This window comes from Syngnathus scovelli, chromosome 1 (assembly GCF_024217435.2).
Source record: "Syngnathus scovelli strain Florida chromosome 1, RoL_Ssco_1.2, whole genome shotgun sequence".
NCBI classification, from domain to species: domain Eukaryota; kingdom Metazoa; phylum Chordata; class Actinopteri; order Syngnathiformes; family Syngnathidae; genus Syngnathus; species Syngnathus scovelli.
The window spans coordinates 25,729,065-25,748,121 of record NC_090847.1 but is presented as its reverse complement, the minus strand read 5'-3'; the positions used below and the strand labels follow the sequence as shown (position 1 = coordinate 25,748,121).

The following is a 19,057-nucleotide window of genomic DNA, read 5'->3' as shown; positions in this document are numbered from 1 at the left end:
TTGTTTTTTCATTATCGCATGTCCCTAATGGAAACGTAGCCTGACCAACGTTTGCATGAGGAATAAGTCTCTCGCTCTAAAGGCGATTCTTTGTAAAGGCGGAACGATCCATTTTGAATGGCTCGTTTTTGGAACTCTGTGTCAGCTGCCTCAGTGGGGAGGCCAGAGCAGCTGCGAGTGGGTCCGTTTCCCTCCCTCTCGCTCCCATTTGTGCTTCCTCGGAAACTTCAAAGGCGAGCGCCGCGCTTCGCATGAACTGCGGGGCCCGTCGACGGGTTAGCGGCAAAAATCTCGCATTAGCCACCCGAGTGTGTCATCTTCGTTCCGAATGCCGACCCCTCAAGGTTTTGTGCAACGTGCACCGGAGAGGGGGGCCAATCATTGCACGAGCTTTTCTTGGATGGATTCGTCGCCTATGCCGGCCACCTGGGTGCCGGCGGCAAAGATTTCAGCAACTTTTCCTGAGCTGAACCCTCCTGTTATGTTAGCGGGTTAAAATGACCCCTTGAAAAATTGAAAACTTTGAAAAAGAGATAAAAATGTTAATGCTGGCCTTGTTCGAACTCAGTTTTCAATTTGATCTACATTGTGACAAATCAAATCCGAAGAGGTCTTAGGGCAAAGACATTTTTTCATGGTTAAACACAGCGGGTCATATTGACCCCTGACTGTATTCGTGCCAACTATAACAAGCTAACAAGCATCTCCATAAGTTCACCATAAACGCTAAGCTCCGTTTCTCGCTCCTCTACTCTTTTTTTTCTTCCACGTCTTTGAGCGTTAATTAAATTCCGACACTTTGGGAACTAGGCGGCAACTTTTCCTGAAATATCACAGCATTCGTGGTCACAAGAAGGTGGGCAGGGTGGGTGAGACGCCATCTATGCGGTGATAATGAGCGAGAAAATGTTAAAGCTCTGTGCAGTTATCCAAAAAGCTGTTGGCTTCATTCTCGAGTTGTTGTTTATTTTTTATTTTTCAGAGGGGGGGTTAATATGCAAATTACATACAGTATCGCGTTGCGGGTAACAATTAGTTTACTTTCGTTACTGCCGCAAGTAAGTTGAGTCATCTGTTACCATACGGTGCTTGTAGCTTACAGTAAGCAAACACATAAATAAATAAATAAATAAATAAATAAATAAATAAATGCGTTCAAGAGGCTTTTGTACTAGCAAAATTTCAGTTTGAATTTTAATAAATTTTATTTATTTTATATATATATATATATATATATATATATATATATATAATATAAGTCGATACGAATGACATTGAACATTTTTTTAAATGAATTCAAGAGAATATCCACAGTGAATCAGTGGGCCAAAAGTCAATACCTGAATGACATTGAAAATTCTTAAAATTAATTCCAGAGACTATTTATCTACTGTGAATCAGTGGGCCAAATACTTTCAGACACCTTTAGAGAAGCACAACAAGGGTTACGGCACAAGAAAAGTAAATGACGCATTTATATATAAATAAAATCTTTATCGCTGAGTCCAACATGCCTAAGCTGTGATCGTGCTTGAAGTTGAATACATGATCGAGTATGTTGGCTGGATGGTGAAACATAAAATATGTAGAAACGGGACCTTGCAATATTTCCAGCTGCGTTTTCCTGCTTACACCATCACTGTCACACATGCACCTAATCCTAGCGGGGGATAGTCAAGAATCCGATGCATAATGAAGCAAGGCGGGGATATTTTGCCTCAGTCAGGCCGTAGCGCCCGCGCATTGATCGGTTTGTAGCTCCGCGGGAATGAGAAGTGAGCGGGAACGCTGAGAGCAGTTCGCTCTGGAGTGTGAGAGGATTAGCCCGCTGTCCATTCAGCACTTTTTTTTTCTTTTTTGCGGCCTGCGGAGCACAATCGCTAGGTGCAAAAAAAAATGGGCTCTGTGCAAAATCCACCTAACGTGTTGGACTGCGTGTCAGTGCCTAATGAGCGCAGTGACGAAGCGAAGGGGCTGTGACGATTACGATCGTGTCGGGCATGTGATGGATTATGAAAAATGGCTGATGTGAAATGTTGATTGAACAATGTTTGGCATGATCAGGAGATACTGAACGTTTTGAGGATGATGATAAAGACGAACAGTGACTAGTATGGTTTTGTGAGCTTTCACGATTATCAAGTGTAATGACAGACGTAGACCGACTATTGCATCATCATTGCCAACAAAAGCGCGCTCTCAGTCTTGATTTAGTTCTTTTTTAGTTTGAGGTATTACAAAAAAAAACTTTCCATGCTTTTTTTCACAAATTGCTTATTTTCTCCGCATTTTGGTCAGAAACCTTTGGTAGCCCAAGCTAGTCGAATGCTGATTACTAAATAATCGCAAGTCAACTTCAAAAACAACCACAGCTACATCGAAAGTAAGACTCAGACATTAGAACAAAGACAGTTTCAACAATTAATTAACTGAAAACACAGTAACGACAATCAAACACTAAACAATGCAGAGTCTCAAGCTGAGACGAAAAAAAAAAAATGTTTAAAAAAAAATTCGGTAGGTACGATTGGTCTTAATTGGTCTAAAATGAAGAACCTTTCACTGAAAAAAAAGCTGGCAGGAAATGAAATGAGGCGTCATATCGTGAAAAATATTTTATCTAAAAACAAAAATGAAATGAAATCCCACTAGGTCAACATAATGAAGAAGTTTCAAAGATGAGCTCATCTTTAAACTCCATTGCCAACACACTTCCAGCATGTAGGGAGATAATTAAAAAAAAAACAGTAGTTTTGCCAAGTGAAACAACATTATTAATTCATACTCACATATCCAATAAGCCATTAATGTTCCACGCTTCCCATTCACATGAATGGGATGGACAGTATAAAAAAATAAAAATAAAAAAAAGCCACATATTCATGCTCGGGGCCAACCAAGTTCATAAAGAGCAACATTATTTTTCCCCTTTCTAGCCAAGGTAATGAGGGATGTAATATAGCTGATGAAATTGGGACCCCCAAAGGGCTCAGCAGGCGGAGGCGCGGCATTAAAGCTTGTGATCACAGCGCCACCGGCGTTTCTCCTGGTGCAATAACCTCAACCGCCGCTGAAATCGGGTAAAAATTTAGATTCTGCGCCAGGAGCGGGCCGGAACTCACCGTTTTGTGGTTACGTTTATTATGAGGAGGAATATGAAAAAGAAGGGGGAAAACAGTCACAGGAGTGTAAAAACCTTCTGGCCTGTACATATATTTGGTCTTGATTGGATTATACGGCACTTTGCAGGCGCTCTCTAAAAAATCCGAATGATTACGATTCTTCAGTGAGGGGAAACAATTTGTTTTTTTTTGCCTGATTAACTTGGCTATTTGTACTGCTGAATTATGCATTTCTCAAAAGCCCATTTTATTTTATTAGCTGTAATATATGCAAATATTCTCCCGAGGGAATACTGGCATTAGAATAATTGACTGACCAACGCCAGCGTGAAAGAGTCACGACCGACCAATCACTGATGATGCGTTTGTTGACGGACATGTCGACTGATCGTTTGAATGAATAACAATTTCAACAATCCATCTAGATTTAGTGATTGATATTTCCACTCAGCACTATTTGCGTGACTAATGAGTACTTGACCCTTCAGCCACCCGTGCTGCGTTTAGTGACAGACCTCTAGACCGATCAATGTTTAAACAAAGGGGTCACATGACCTACTGACCCACTAGTACTAGTTGGCCAATGCATGACAAGGCTTGAAGTGAATTTTTTTTTCTTTCTTTGAATCAATCATTGAGGAGCAGTTTTCAAATTTTGAGGAGCAATTTTTTTGCAGGTTAGTCTCAGGGACCTGTATGAAGATTTATATTAAAAAAATTGTAACTAATATAATCTATTGTTTTTAGTTTTTTTAAATTGTTGTCTAGTATCATGCTCAAACATAAATTTCAGACTTTCCAGATTTCCGTGACATGTATTCGTTCACCCAAGCCACTTGATTCCATTATTAAACGATTTAATGTCAAGCTAGGGTTAGCTTAGCAATTAGCAGTACTTCTCAGTCTCTCCTTGTCGTTGCTTCTTGACAACGAAACTTGAATGCAGGCCATGGAGCCAATGATTACTGACTTAATAGAAATTCTGTAACGTGTTTGATTCCATTATTAAACGATTTAATGTCAAGCTAAGGTTAGCTTAGCAATTAGCAATACTTCTCAGTCTCTCCTTGTCATCGCTTCTTGAGAACGAAACTTATATGCAGGCCATGGAGCCAATAATTACTGACTTAATAGCAAGTCTGTAACGTGTTTAGCTACACTCCACTTGTTTCGCCACCAACCCAGCTAAATCTTGTTGCTGGCTAGCTAGTGCAGCGTAAATAGCACCAGGCTTGCCTCAACTTGTGATTACTAGCGGGTATGTCACGAGTGCAAAGCTTTTTAAAAACATCTCGCCGATTTAATTATCAGAAAATCTTATGTCTGTGATTCTTAGTTTTGCTATTCAGTGTGTTGTGCCGAGGCGCAAAATGCTAATTTTGACTCGGAAACTGTGAAACATATGAGTTACATGAGCTAATAATCATGGGAAAATCAGCTTGATTCAATATAATCATTTTGTTTAGTTCCCTTCGGTGATAACATGTATAACATATAATTAAAAATCAGCCCGATTCCAAGTACGGGTACAGTTGACGACAATTCTCCATGCCGAGGAGTTCACATTTTAAATGTTAAGCTGAACCATTAAAGTTTCATACATTTCCTTTTTGATCGCCGCATCCGAGGTGCTGTGTTCCAGGTCATCAGAAGTCGGTTTTGAAAAAAAAAAGTAGATAATCACCTCGCAAATGCCAGTGAGACATTGGGAGAAAATGTCTAGACTGAGGATACACGAGCACAAAAGCATCAATAATGTGTTTGCATTCTCGTCTTGGGAGAGAGCTGAATAATTCATACCGGGGCTGAAATATATTCCTTCCTCTTTGCTCCCGTTTCTCGACTAATGGCTCTTTCTTTCTGCTTAATTTCAGCCTCCGCATCCCCAACCGGCCTCTGATGGCGCGTGACGTGGAGCGCGCAAGAATAACGCTAACATTAGCATGACTCTTAGCGGCCAGAAGCATTTGTGCTGCCGGAAATGACGAGGGGTGGGCGAAGAATGTAAAACTGCAAAAAATCCTTTCAAAATGTTCTGTGAATGCCGAGGCTGAGGATAAATATAACTATAAAAACTAAAATCCACCATTAAAAAAATCTACCGTACATATATCAGGGGAAGAAATGATAACTAAAGCGCATGAGTGATTCTCCAGCCCACTCTTGTCTTGTCTTTGCGTTTCCCCAATTAGGGCGACGGATTTGGCGGCGCGAGAATGCAGCAGGCGCTTGAGGCCTGAACAAAGACATGGTCATTGGCAGACCGATATCGATCTGGAAAGATGCTCCGTGTAACCCAACCGGCAGCAGAATGTTGTCCCGTGCTTTTCTTTCCCCCCACAGTCGGAAGGTGTGGCGTCATTTGTCACGGGAGCCGAGCGAGGTTTTTTTTTTTTTTGGGTCTAGGTGCTCTTTCTCATTTGTCGTGGCGCAGTAGTTCAATTATTGTCGGCCGGTGGAAAAGCATCTCCTGCGAGTACAATTCCCACCGATGACGCGGCCGGAATGTCAAGGTGGTAATTGATGAAATAGTCCTGCCCCTCCCCCAAATCCCACATAGTTCTTCTTTCCTCCCACTTTATCGAGTCGCCGTGCGGCACGGCTAAAAATAAAGCTTTCAATTCATATCAGGGCGGCTAATGAGTGTATTGGTTTCGTCATCGGGAATAAAGAAGCAACATTGATCGCTTGTCATAATGCTTCTAATAGATTTTACGCCCCAACTGCATATATTATGACAACCGCCCCACCTTCCCCCAAATTCCTGAGGGACTCGCTTTTACATTCTAATCTCCTCACTTGAAGACAGTTTTGCGCAGGCAGCTAATCAGGATGGCAGCTTAAATAAACCAGCTGAGTCGTTGATCGCCGACAATTTATTCCATTGGGGTTTCTGGTATTTGCGTTATCCTGAAAAGGTTTCTCCAGATAAGATGGGCTCAAATGGATTCGAAAATTCCTCAGAGTAAGACAGTGTTTGATTAATAAATTCACAGCAAAAGTTTAGCAACTGACAGAATGATATTACTTTTCCGTATTCTATCCATAAAAATGAGTTGAGTTCAAAATTCTGAAGGGAAAATAATGACACGTTTTCATTTTAAGGTAACGACGAAAAACAATCTCTTACAGTACTTAACTTCATGTAGCCTAGTTTCGACTCTCAAGCACCATCAATATCAGTGACTAAGTTTACATGCAACCAATAGACCTTTTAAAACCAGATTATTGTCAGAAGTCCGGTTTTTAAAGGCCATGTAAAAGCACGTAAAAAACTGAATATATGGGATGTTGAGAATAATTGTCAATTTTTGTCTTTGAGACTTACTTTTCTAAGATTTAAGGCTATATAAACAAACCTGACTTGACTCGACTTGACTTGAATATTGTTTTTGAAAGACTCCCAGCTCACCCCTTTTCCAGCCCGAATATTGGGTAAACCACGATGTGGTCACCTCTTCCGGAACAGGGTATTGGTTTGTGTTTCGATCTTGCTCTCGATCTATCAACGAGGAATTCGGGTATTCGTAGTACGGGGAAGTACTGCGGCATCTTCACTGTAGCGAGCCTAACTTGCTTTCTCCGTGGCCCTGCATGGGCAACGGCGCTAGTGTTATAAAAGCTTTTATCTCTCAAGGATGCTCTCTCTGTGAGGAAACACTCAACTTGTATTATCTCTCCAACGCCAGCATGAATAACCATTTGGCTAACATCAGCATCAGCGTAGCCATCCACTTAAGCACAGTCCTTGATTGCAGAGAGACTGCGGAGGACAGGGAGAACGTTTCAGACCCACCCGTGGGACACGCTTGGCCCCTTCCAGTAAAAACAGACACTAATGGAAGCGGAGACCCGTGTAGCTTTTTTTTTGTTTTATTTTTTTTTAAACACAGGCCACGTTTTATGGTAATCATAAAGTAGGGCTAAATGGATATCGGGGTCAGACGTGAATGAGGCAGGGCGGCAGCGGCTCGCCGTCCGCCAGGTGTCTACGCATCCTCGGCGGCACAAAACACTTTCAACTCATCGCCTGACTCGTTTTCACTCGCCGTTTATGAAGCTCTTGGGGCCAGTTTATGAAAAATTCATTCGCCCGGTGGGATAAACAGCGAGCCGCACGCCAAACGGCGGATGTTACGTCCCGCCCCGCTTCGTACGAAACGACGCTTGCCGTACGTCATGCGCTGGAGCAGCTTCGGGGAGGAAGACGAATGTGGAAAGCGACGTGGCGTGAAAATGCAGCGAGAGATTTTCTCTGATGCGACAAGGAACGCAGCTTTTACATTTTCAAAGTTAGACCACTTTGGGAGGAAATAAAGTCGTCAGCAGAAAGAAGACAAGTGCGGTATTTCTGTTCCCGTGGTCATGTGGTATGCTACGGAACAACGATCAGGGAATACGCTAATTCTACCTAAAAAAACGGGAAAAAAAAACGGGAAATTGTTGGCACATGTAGGACACTGCTAGGTCTTGCCAGAAAATTCGTAGGAATACATTTTTAGAAAAAAATGTGGGGAAAAAAAAAATCATGATATATACATCGATATAGTATTTTACCTACGACTACTAAAGATTAATAAAAAATAAAATGACACAAATATTCAGTGTCCATATATCTGGTAGGACGAAGGAACTCAAATAAGTACTCCAAATGAACATTGGTGTCAAACTCAAGGCCCGGGGGCCAGATACGACCCGCCACATTATTTTATGTGGTCCCCGAAGACAAATTGTGCGTTGACTTCAAGTGTCGATACAAAAATTGCAAATTGTCTTCACTTTTAAAAATGACGGATATTACTAGCAATTTTTATTACCATGTATCTTTTTAAAATATTTGAATTTTTTTTACTAGTGTCTGATTTCAAAGTTCATTATTCATCAGTTTGTTGTGTAGCCTATACTGTATATAATATGAGTTGACAGTCATAATGGGCCTCCGAAGAAAACTATGAGTACAATGCGGCCCGCAAAAAAAATGAGTTTGACACCCCTGCTTTCGAGATTTTGTAACATTAGTTTGGTAGCAAGGGTCTGCTTGACCTGACTGTAGTGTCTCACTCTGACCACTTGAGGCATCATTTAAAAGGAGTAGCTAGATAATCGTTCCATTATTAGATAACTAACTAACCCGCAACGAAATCTCACCACAAAATCCAGCATCTCCCAAAGAATTTGTAAAGGTGTCTATTCCACCCCATTGACAATAAACGATACAAGATATTGTTGTCCCGACATTGGAGTCAAAGTTCCATCGTGACTTATACGCATGAGATATTCGAATTTGCACAAATTTATTGGGTTCCTCTGGGTATATACGTACGGGTAGGCACGGGCAATCAAGACACGCTCATCTGATAAATTTAATCTCACTCGGCTGGAATTACATTCAGAGTCCAATTCAAACGTAAAACAATGTAATCCATATCCATAGCCCGACAAATCCCTCCGTGCATGAATTCATTTCTTTCGCACTGCGAGATTAATAGCAGCCCGAGGCTGGTCGGGATAAAAAGAGCGCAAATACGTTGGCCACGAGCTATGGCTAATTTGAGCTGCGATCACAATGGTCATTGTGTTAAGATCATATTCTCATCAGCACAAGTGCAGTGATTAGTCTTGTGTCCGCTGGTATGGAAACCCGGGAAAGCCTTTAAGACCCGGCTGGCTCTCGAGGAGGAGAGGCCGAGGGTGGCACATTTGGGCCACCTGATTGTGGATAAGTGGCTTTTTTTTGGGGGGGGGGGGGCACTTATATCTTTTCTGAGACTTGTGAATGTCCAATTAAGGACAAAGATAAAGCACGCTTTGAGTTTCAAAAGACTCGTGTGAGATATGTGGAAGGCCAATTTGGATTTAGGAACCGCTTTGGCTCCCCTTCCACTTTTAATGTTGTGTTTTTGTTTCTCTCCTAATCTCCGTGGTATTCATAAGTGGGCGGAGTCTTGTGTATTAAAAGGTCAGCAGGAGTAGCAATTTGTCACTGCCTCATCGCTATTTATGTATTTATTATTTATCGTTTCAAGTGACTTGGACAAGTATTTCAGCTGATGCTCTCATCATGATTTGACAGGGAACACCTACATTTTAAGGTTGCTCCGCCCAGAAGGCGGACCTGGCTAGAAGATACTTAAATGGATGAGTCGAGGCATACGTAAAAGGAACTGAAGCCAAACCGGTTGAAACGGGAAATAACAGTGGCTCTGCATGATAATATCAATTTAAAACAAAATCGATCCCCATCTAATTTTGCATATTCAATTAGAGCGGCCATCTTTACCGCCGAGATTATATACACTGTTGATTTAACCGCTTTTTTTTTCACTTCTTGGAGATTAGAGGGTAAGAAAGAACAACTGAAAAGAAAGACGCACCGTAACGCCATCAACTTCAATTCATGCCGCGGTGGTCCCTGCGAGGAGCGTGTAATCGCAATGACACACTGGTGTAATCCATTTAAAACACTTTGGCTCAGGCCTAAGGCGGCTTTGACTCCCACTGCAGGCTTTTTTTTTTTTTTTCCTTCTCATTCTACCCAAGCAAGATACGTTTCACTGCCTGACTGCAATTAGCACGGCTGTCTGGAACGGGAGGGCGGATGTTCACATCGAAACACCTTTTGATCATCTACAAATGAAGCGTGAGCTCATTGTCCATATGAAGAAGCGCTCTCTCGCTTTTTCTCGCCCGGCGTGACAAGCCCGGCGTGATGGTGCCACCGGATCTCATTGCTTAAGCAAACATTAGCTCACGCTTAACCTTTGCAACCGTGCCTGCAGGGGAGGCCACCGGTGAGTTGTTAAAACAGTGACTTATAAGCTTAATGAAGTAAATATACTGGTGGGTTTTATTTAATGCCGGGTGACCTGAGAGGTCAATGCTAATTGAACTAATTGCACACTCAGAGGGACCATATTAAATGGCTTGCCGGATGATTTAGCCACCGCTAAACGTCGGCCGCGCAGTACTGGAAATTAACGCCGCTGTCGCCGGGTTTTTCTTGTTGCTAATTTTTGTGGTACTTTGTCCAAGCGAATTTTGTTACTATGCCAAGGCCAAGTGTTGAAGATTTCTAGATCGGTCTTGAAACCATTAATTGTCTCGAGACCACTCTTTTAAGGGTCTAGGTCTCATAATCAAATTCATTTGTACTTGGTCTTGTCTCAGTCTCTGGATTTTTGATCGAGACATGTCGAGTACTATTGTCATCAATGAAAAACCAAAAAATCCCTCAGAACACCGCAGTCATAGGCAATGAGATAAAAAAAATACTTTTTTTTTCCCTCAATCGTTGTTTTCTAACATTCAGAACAAACAGCGAATTTATATTACAGCCAAGCTAGCTTACGTAGCATTGTCAAAAGCTGTTTTTATTGGCGAGTGGGTGATTTTTTTTTTTAAATATCTACTGTCTTGGTCTTTTCTCGGTCTTGATTTCCAAATCTTGGTCTTGTCTCAGTCTATATACTTCTAGTCTCAACAGTCTTGGATGTTGTGGTCTTAACCACACTACCAAGGCCAGACAGGATGATGAAACTTTTTTGGGGGGTTGTTATCTGTCTTAAAATGTTTCTCAAACTTTACTGAACCAAAGCATTTCACGTCAGAAAAGTCTCCCGGCAAACCACCAAAGACAAATGTCACAATGTTGAAATAATACTACAATCTGGAACCATTAACAGCAAAGACGATATACTCAGAGGAATAAAAAAAAACCCCCAAAAAACGCAGAGGCTTTTTGTCAACTGCTCTGTTATCTGGTGGAAGGCCATTTAATTGTTCTGCCTGTCTCTATATGGTTCTGGCATAAACATATATTGGCAGCAATGGGACAAAGACTCAAGGCAACCTGGAAATGGCTGAAATAAACAGTTACCCTTGAAAAAATTCAGAGGAGGAAGAAAAATAAAACCGCAATGGGGGTTCTTGCTGTATGGATCTAGGCGAGAATCACACCATTGAGACAATCTTCGGAACCAATTTGGTTCTATGTGTTAACATATGGAATGAAAGTTGGACGTTTTTCGGGGGGGGGGCTTCAATCCACCGCATTAACAGATGACGTCTGCCCAGCGCCATGTTGATAAGACGGCTCTTCCCCGGACTTGCAAGAAATAACACCAACTCTCGAAAGGATATCACATTCCCCAAGTCAACAGCTCAATCTCACCTTCCTCGCGCATTGCCATCACTCCCCCCGCCGCCCATCACCTCACCCACTTTCATTCCGACTAGATGGATCGTCTCAGCCTCAATTCCACGCTTCCTCAGACGGAGAGATTGATTTGTCTGCAGGACTCCGGTGACCTTTGATATGATCCAATAAGGGACACATGGCGCTAACCATATTAGCCAATCAAAGGGGGGAGGCACATTAGGAGTGAAAGGAAGGTATTCCCCTTACCCGGAGGCGTTCCGACCGCTAACTTTTTCCATAGCGCTTGGTCGTCTGTCCATCTCCTGCCAACCCAAATGGCAGGCCCAGAGGGGAACTAAAAGACGTGAATTGCACTTTGCCTAAAGGCCCTTGGCCTCAAATTAAATTTGAACATCGATCCAAGTTATTTGTAGCGGAATGCTACGGCACATTTATCTTCTCCCCCCCCCCCCTATTCTGTTGCTATCATCTTGGGTATTCCCAAATTCTCTTTTGAACGGTATCCCGTGGAGGGGGTTTGATCTTTCCAGACTCTTTCAAGGCCTTTTTCCAGGGCTGTGTGATGTTATGGTAAGATTTTAGTACAAGACTTAAAATCGAAGGATACTCGCTTTGTTTAAACCTACAATACACAAGTCTTTAGGGAGTATTTTAGGAGTTTTCATCCAGAATAACAATTTTGTACCCCCTTGAAGATACCTGTGGTTTGTACAAACTGTTACACAACTATTCATTGATTCTGTGTAGGGTTTTGTTTTTAGGGTTAGGGTCATTAATATCTGTCGTGGGTATGTAAGTCAAGTTATGAATTATTCGGAAGAATACTATAGGACGCAGGTGTCCAACTCTGGTTCTCGAGGTCCACTATCCTCCAAGTTCTAGATCACAAGTATCAAGTTTGGTCTTCAAAGGCCACTATCCTGTATGTTGGAGAAGTTTCCTTCCTCAGATCCATGTAACTCAAATGTTTTGGATTGTTATCAGGCTTCTTCAGAGCTTGCTGATGAGCTGAATTGGGTGTGAGAGGTAGGGAAACATCTAAAGCAAGATAGGAGCCCTCGAGGACCAGATTTTGACACCAGTGTTTTTCAGCCAGATCTGAAGAGGATAACAATCCTGATCATTTGGGTGTGTTTGAGGAGGGAAACGTATAAAACATGCAGGATAGGAGCCTTTGAGGACCAAAGTATACCCAAGAGTTTGCTCTAGGATAAGTTTGCTTTTAAAGAAAGTCTGGAAATGACCAGGCCACGTACGTTATTGAGCGATTCTTGCCAAGGACAGTAAAAAAGACATCATTATACTCGGCTACACATGCCTGAGACATTTGGTAAGGTGTCAAGACCTCAAAAAGTGGATTCACAGAGCTAGAAGACGAAACGAAACGATTTCAAGAAGGACTTTGCACGGTGTGTTCAAAGGTTTCGACAGATCCCAGCTTGCCCCTTGTTGGAACATGAAGCGGAAGAGGGCCATGCTGCGAATTGGCCAAGTGGTGCGAAAATGAGATCACAAGGCCCTGCCATGTAACAAGAGCAAAGAGAGGGGGAGGGTGTTTGGAGAACCAAGACGCTCCTCCTCACTACCCTTGGTTTGTCATCTCCAAACGAGCAGAACTGAGCTCCGGAAGCCGGGGTCTTAGATAAAGACGAGCCCAGTATGGCCCGAGCGTCGCGAGGGAGACTGATCCCCGCTCTCCCTCAATCCCTCATTGTTATTCCCCCATGATGCCGAGCGGCCAAGCTCCGGCAGGGCTGTCTGAGAGCGAGATGGGGGTGTTTACATGTGTGCTCCCTTTCAGATCACTGTACACACAGGATTACGGAGGGATTGCGATGTTCTAAGCCTTAAAAAAATAGAAATGCCATCTCCCATTACTGTCACTCCACGAGCAGTCTTTACATTTTCTGTCATATTCCGAGATGGTGGAAAAAGTTCATTATCATCATTAATCCCTAGATTTGTGATTCATGACAATTTTAGGGTTTATCAGCATTGCAGAGGAAAACATTGACAACCAGAATAAAAGTGAGGCTATAGTGGTCAATACTAATAATTCGAGACGCGATGGACAGTCCATTATGGGGGAAGTCAACTCAAAAGTTTTCTTTACAACAATATTTGTGACCCCACTAGTCAAAACAAGAAATTTAGATTAATATTATGTTTGTGGAGTATGAGTTAAGCACCAAAATTCATCCATTCTTATCCATTTCAAGGGGGCGGCCATTTTGTCACTTCCTGTCAACTGAAAATGACATCACAGTTGCCAGGTCTTTGGTGACAACCAATCACGGCTCAGCTTCGGAAAACCGGTGAGTCCTGATTGGTGGTGCAAAAAAGTTGTGGGACCCCTGATCTGGAGCACACCCTAGAGCAAGCCCTCTAAAAATGCATTCACTTATTATGCGCAATATTCAGATTAAATTCCTTTAATAGGATTTATTTCAGCCAGAGCGAAAAAAAATAATCTTCTGTTGAAAGAGTAGCCATAGCGGCCTAACTGGTCGACGACACAGCCGCTACAAAATGTATTTTCAAATTTTAAGTGTATGCTTTATCTTCTTCCGTCATTTAAATTACATCCATGATTCACAATGAAAATGAGGATCGTTCCATTATTTCCAGCCTCAGCTGTTAGTGAATCACGGCTCCCTGGTGTTTCCCGTGCTCAAACCCGAGTGAGTAAAAAAAAAAATGGCGCTACAGCTTACAAATAGCGGGAGATTACTGCCATAAACAACAATGGCCTAATTTCCCAGTTATACGTTTAGCCACGATTCTCCAAGGAAGAGAGTCTGCGTATTGATTTAAAATGGCCGTTCCAGATCGCGCTTTCACTTTCCCGTCTGCTTACGTCTTTTTTCTTCCCACAGAATGCTCGGCGTCTCCGCAATCATTTTCCATCCTGGAATTCCCTTTCGATGCTAACTGAGTAGGGTCGAATTGATTTCTCTTGTTGGGTTCCGGGCTTGGAGCTGTGCTTACTGCTGGTTGCCTTCATACCCGTCAAGAGTAGCGGCGGAATTTATATGGCGAGAGAGAGAGAAGCTGCATATGCAAGCGCGTTCACTGGCCGGAATACAAGAAAGAATCCTTTAATTGGGGGGGAAGTCAGCGGCTGGATCGCATAGATCAAGCTTAATAGCGTTCACGTCTCCCGCGGAAGGCAAACATTGTCGTAGCGCAACTTAACAAGCGTCTGATTTACGAGCGGAGCCATTCGCACAAGTAAACAGCGCAGGTGATGCGCTTTTCGTCCGGCGCAGCATTTTTAGAGATTCGTGGCGAGGGCACATTTCTCACACTAAAAGTGCCAGTAGGATTTGAATTTATTGCTGGGCAGATGGCCAAAGGGGATTGCGAGCAGGTCATGATTATACCAAATTTAGTCACTGTAATTATTTGAACACACAAATATAAAACTTGGGGCAAACTGTGGGCTAAACCACACAAACTTAAGACAGACAGGACTTAAGGCCAGAACTTTTAAACCCCCCAAAAAAAACACTCTGCCAGGCCAAACCCTTTCCATCGTAAGTTGTTGCTAGGCAGACTTTGTGGGACACAAACTTTGTTGTTGTTTTTTGTTTTAAAAAAGAAAACAAGGTAGGCATCAGCCACCCATGCTGGTGAGTAAAGAAATAAATAAACACCATAAGATGAACGACCGTGGGGTTTTGTTTCCGTTTAGATTTTTTCTGTGTTCACATTAAGCGCAGACACATTATTTTAGGGCAGCTCAGCAGTTTTGTGAAGAAAAAAAAAAATAAATGTGGCAGGTTTATCTAATGATCTGACAGTGCAGCCTCATTATAAAAACTTCCCAATGGGACTGGATTGCTTGGAGTCCGAAATCGTGGACCTCCATGGAGGTGGTTCTCACGGGTACGTTACTCAAAATAAGGGCTTGAGATTTTGTATGTGTGACGTGAGGAATGTCAAAATATCAGTCATGGTTTGACACTGGAACGGATTTAGTAAAGCCAATAATTCACTTACACTCCCCATAAAAAGGAAAATTTGACACGCCACAGAGTAGAGTGTTCATAATATTGCTAAAAGTGAATGCTTTCAAACACGAGGTTTAAAAATTCATGAAGACAAAAATATCAAGCCTTTGTCGGCTGAATATGATGAAACCACGCCCCTACTCATGTGTCAACTGTCAATCAAACATCACTTGCACCATACAGCAGATATCATCATTCATCAGGCTAATAAGAGAACTGACATATTTTTGGCCAAAGTCAGACTTCTAAAAAAAAAAAAAAAAAAAAGGATGCAAAAAATGCAAAAATGTCCAAATCTCAAACAGCCAATCAGATTCACTGCTACATACGACGAGTTAGTTCAAGTTGGTGAGTCAGCCACTTTCACCCAATTTCAAAATAAATAAAGAAAAAGATGAATTAGGCAGTTAACGTTATTAGCGTGACGATATCGTGTGGGAGGCTGCAACGTAAGTGCGTCAATGAGCCTATTTTGAGACACCACGCCCCCTCGAAAAAAAATCGGAAAAACATTTAAAGGCTCAACAACTCAGTTTTAGACATAGTGCACACAGTTATCTTCAATGTAATATATTCGTGGGAAAAAAATCTCAGTTCACAATACAGGGTCTAACTTTTTTTTTATGATTCAACCCAATAGTTAAGAGAAAAATGATAAGATTGATTGATCGCTGTGATGATGTCACACATTTCTTGACCTGCCATATATTGCGACTTCCAAGTCTTGCATGAAGGTACTTTCCCCCCCAGTGTCAAAAAACACCTTGAAAACCACATTTGGAATAAGCAGGGGGGAAAAATTGATTTTGTCGACCTCAGTAATTTTCACACCAAGGCCTCCTCAGATGTTGGGAGAGGAGGGGGGGGGGGTTGAGTGTTGGCCAGTGGAGCCCACTTCCTTGCGACAGCTCGGAAGTACGGTCGGTGGTGCTCATTCGGCCTCCCATGACAAACACCTTCCCCCATTTGCCACTTTCCTTATCAACTTTTCTAAACTTTTCCGTCACAATCTCAGCTTTCAACACCACCTCTACCTTTCTGAAGATTCAAATAACAGGTCATTGCCACTCCACCCCAAAAAATACTCTCCAGGTGTCAAAAAAACTTTTTTTCACAGCATGCCCCCATTAAAATGGTGCTGTTGCTGCATCCCGCTTTTTTTTTTCCCATCAGCGGTTAACGGTGCACAGCGAGTGGCATAAGCAATGTATAAATGATGAGGGATGTACGTGGCGGAACATCACGCATTCCAACTTCACCGCACATAAAAAGATGCAGAGGAAAAGTGTTCACTTACTATACGCGCCGAAGCGGTTGAGCGGTAAAGCACCCGGTAACTGCATGGGGAAAAAAAAGACAGAGAGGTTTAGGGAGATGTGGTAGCCACAGTCAAGGTTGAAATTATCTCATCCCAACATCTTACTTACCAGGGCTTGAAGGTTTCATTCCGGAAGAAATTCCAGAGGAGTCCCTTTCATCCAAGTCAGAAAACAGCAATGCGTTTCTTATTCCAAAAAGGTTGTTGTTGTTTTTTGAAACTGTAAGAGAAGAATTCCATTAGCCATCATCAAAAGTCCAACATCTGGGATGAGCAGGGAAAAAAAGTCAAAATGTTTAAAATTGTGAAGGTAGATCGGGCACATGGTACCTGCTCTTTCGGCACTGTCTGGATGAGAGCGCCAAGAAGAGGACAGGCAGGGAGCAAAAGGCGCTTTTCCCGAGGAAATGCAGCCGCTGCGCGCTGTCAGATTTACACCAGCACGCGCGCACACTCATACAGCTCACGGGCTTGGAGAGAGAGAGAACCAGAATGCGTGTGTGAGCGGGAGGAGAGAAAGTGAGAGGGAGGGATTCCCACTCTCGCCGCAAGGGGGCAAGCTAGAACGGTAAAGTCAAAACAGTCTATTAATTTTTATGGATGCTTTCAAGTGAATATTAAAATTCATGTGTGTGTGAGTTAGCAGGCTGCTTGCTGGTCTATGGACATTGAAGTAGGTGCCATTTATTTTTGGAGCTTGAACAATGGCACCATATTGACATACATGGTAAAAAAAAATATTACTGATGATAATAATAATAATGGAGACTCTAAATCTAGATGCACTGAAACATAACTGTTTGCCACAATGTTATGGATTGTTCCATTGTGCACCGTTAATGTTTAGGGTCATTTAAAAAATCTTCTCAAAACAAATCTACAAATCTAAATTTAAAAGATAGGTAATTTTGAATAAAATGACTGAATGAAATTGAAAATTATCAATAATTTTATAGGCAAGGATTCAAGAATTCACAGGTACATAAACATCTACTGTGATTATTTTCTTGATAGTCAAATTATATTTTGACCACGATCGATTATCATCACAATCGCGATATTCGATCATTTTTGTCTCCTACAGCTTACCGTCGACGTCCATGCGGAGTGTTGGCGGAGCGACTTCCGGAACATTACTGCCACCTGCAGCTTAAATTTAGAACGACACTAGAGTGAAAAACAAATTAACTAAACGAAAATCCTATTAAACAAAGAGGTGCAATTTAATACACATAATCACATAAGGTGGAATATAATAAACATAAGCTACGTGAAATAATTTCACTTGGCGGCTTTATCAAGGCCTGCCAAATATGTGCTGTCTTCATTTGTATTGAACGTTACCGACTAGTTTGGTGAGTAACCAAAAAAAGATTGGCTGTGACTAAAGCGCGCACAGAACAATGTTAATATAAATGTAATTTAATTCAATACTTGGCCAAAATTGGTTTTATCTCACTTACCTGCAGCGAACGAACGGAAGAGCGCCAACGTCATGCTAATTTGCGACAGGTGTCACGCTAGCAGTAAACCGGAAGGAAGCACCGGCACGGAATCTTGGATCCGGAGTTTCATCTCAAAGGTGGGGCATACTATCTTCCCGTTTTCTTGCTATAATGTCGTAGGTTGTTCTTTATTGTCGAATGTTCTTATATTTAATATTGTATTGTGACCTTATTTGTCAACATGCTCACTTTTTGGCACTGTTCTGAGGGGGGGAACATAACTTAGTCTTGTTGTTGCTTTACAGCAGACAACGGTAAGCAAACTGCGGGCTGGGGGCCACTTGCGGACCACCCACAGTCTTTAACTGGCCCTCACAGTGACCATGAAGCAAAAAGAAAGTGATGTAAAAGTATGACGTAAAAAAAATGCAATGTTTTTATACTGGAAGTTGTGCTTTCAATGTGAACATGTGTGGATGCTAGTATTAGCAATGTAGCAAGTACGCAAGCGCTATATTCTGTTTAGCAATTATTAGCAAAAGTAACAACAGTGGTTTTAATGTTAGCGAGGTTCTTATTTTCTGTTTGGTGGAGGGAAACGAGACAAGAAGATTTGGCCCATTTAACATAACATTGTTTTAATGTAGCCTGTTTAATGTTTGTATGGCTACACATTACATTTTATATATTTTCATCTTATTTTTGATACCCATTGTGGGAACTACCGCTAACGATGCCGCACTTCTACTCCAGGAAATTAAGCTGAAGAAGCTTTTTGTGTCTCCGCCAAATTGGGTTTTGCAATCTTCACCCATTGGAAATCAACAAACGAAGAGCTTCCAGACTTGCTTTGCATGACAAGTGAGAAAATGGCAAACACATTTCAACATCTACCACGGACATGCCGCCAAGTCCCAGCCCTATCAATGGCGGGGTGGTCCAACATTTAACGCAACCTCTGTGCCGTGGTTGGGCCTTTAATATTGTTGCAAAATGTTCCA

General features: G+C 42.1%; 1 protein-coding gene and 1 long non-coding RNA gene across 32 annotated transcripts in view; one reads left to right on the top strand and one right to left on the bottom strand.

The window, feature by feature from the left end:
• The window catches only part of LOC125977523 (receptor-type tyrosine-protein phosphatase delta), a 196,162-nt gene extending 179,063 nt beyond the window's left edge, over positions 1 to 17,099 (bottom strand). For all 31 annotated transcript variants that reach the window (XM_068651443.1, XM_068651452.1, XM_068651447.1 and 28 more), the window contains exons 1-3: positions 16,942 to 17,099; positions 16,721 to 16,831; positions 16,591 to 16,630 (exon numbers count right to left, since the gene is read on the bottom strand). The gene's annotated coding sequence lies outside the window, so the exon portion shown is untranslated. The remainder of the gene's footprint in view (positions 1 to 16,590; positions 16,631 to 16,720; positions 16,832 to 16,941) is intronic.
• A 690-nt stretch (positions 17,100 to 17,789) lies between these two features.
• LOC125978084 (uncharacterized) lies at positions 17,790 to 18,926 on the top strand. Its single transcript, XR_007484858.2, has 3 exons — positions 17,790 to 17,966; positions 18,081 to 18,193; positions 18,810 to 18,926. It is a non-coding gene; the product is annotated as an uncharacterized lncRNA (long non-coding RNA).
• Positions 18,927 to 19,057: the final 131 nt, after the last annotated feature.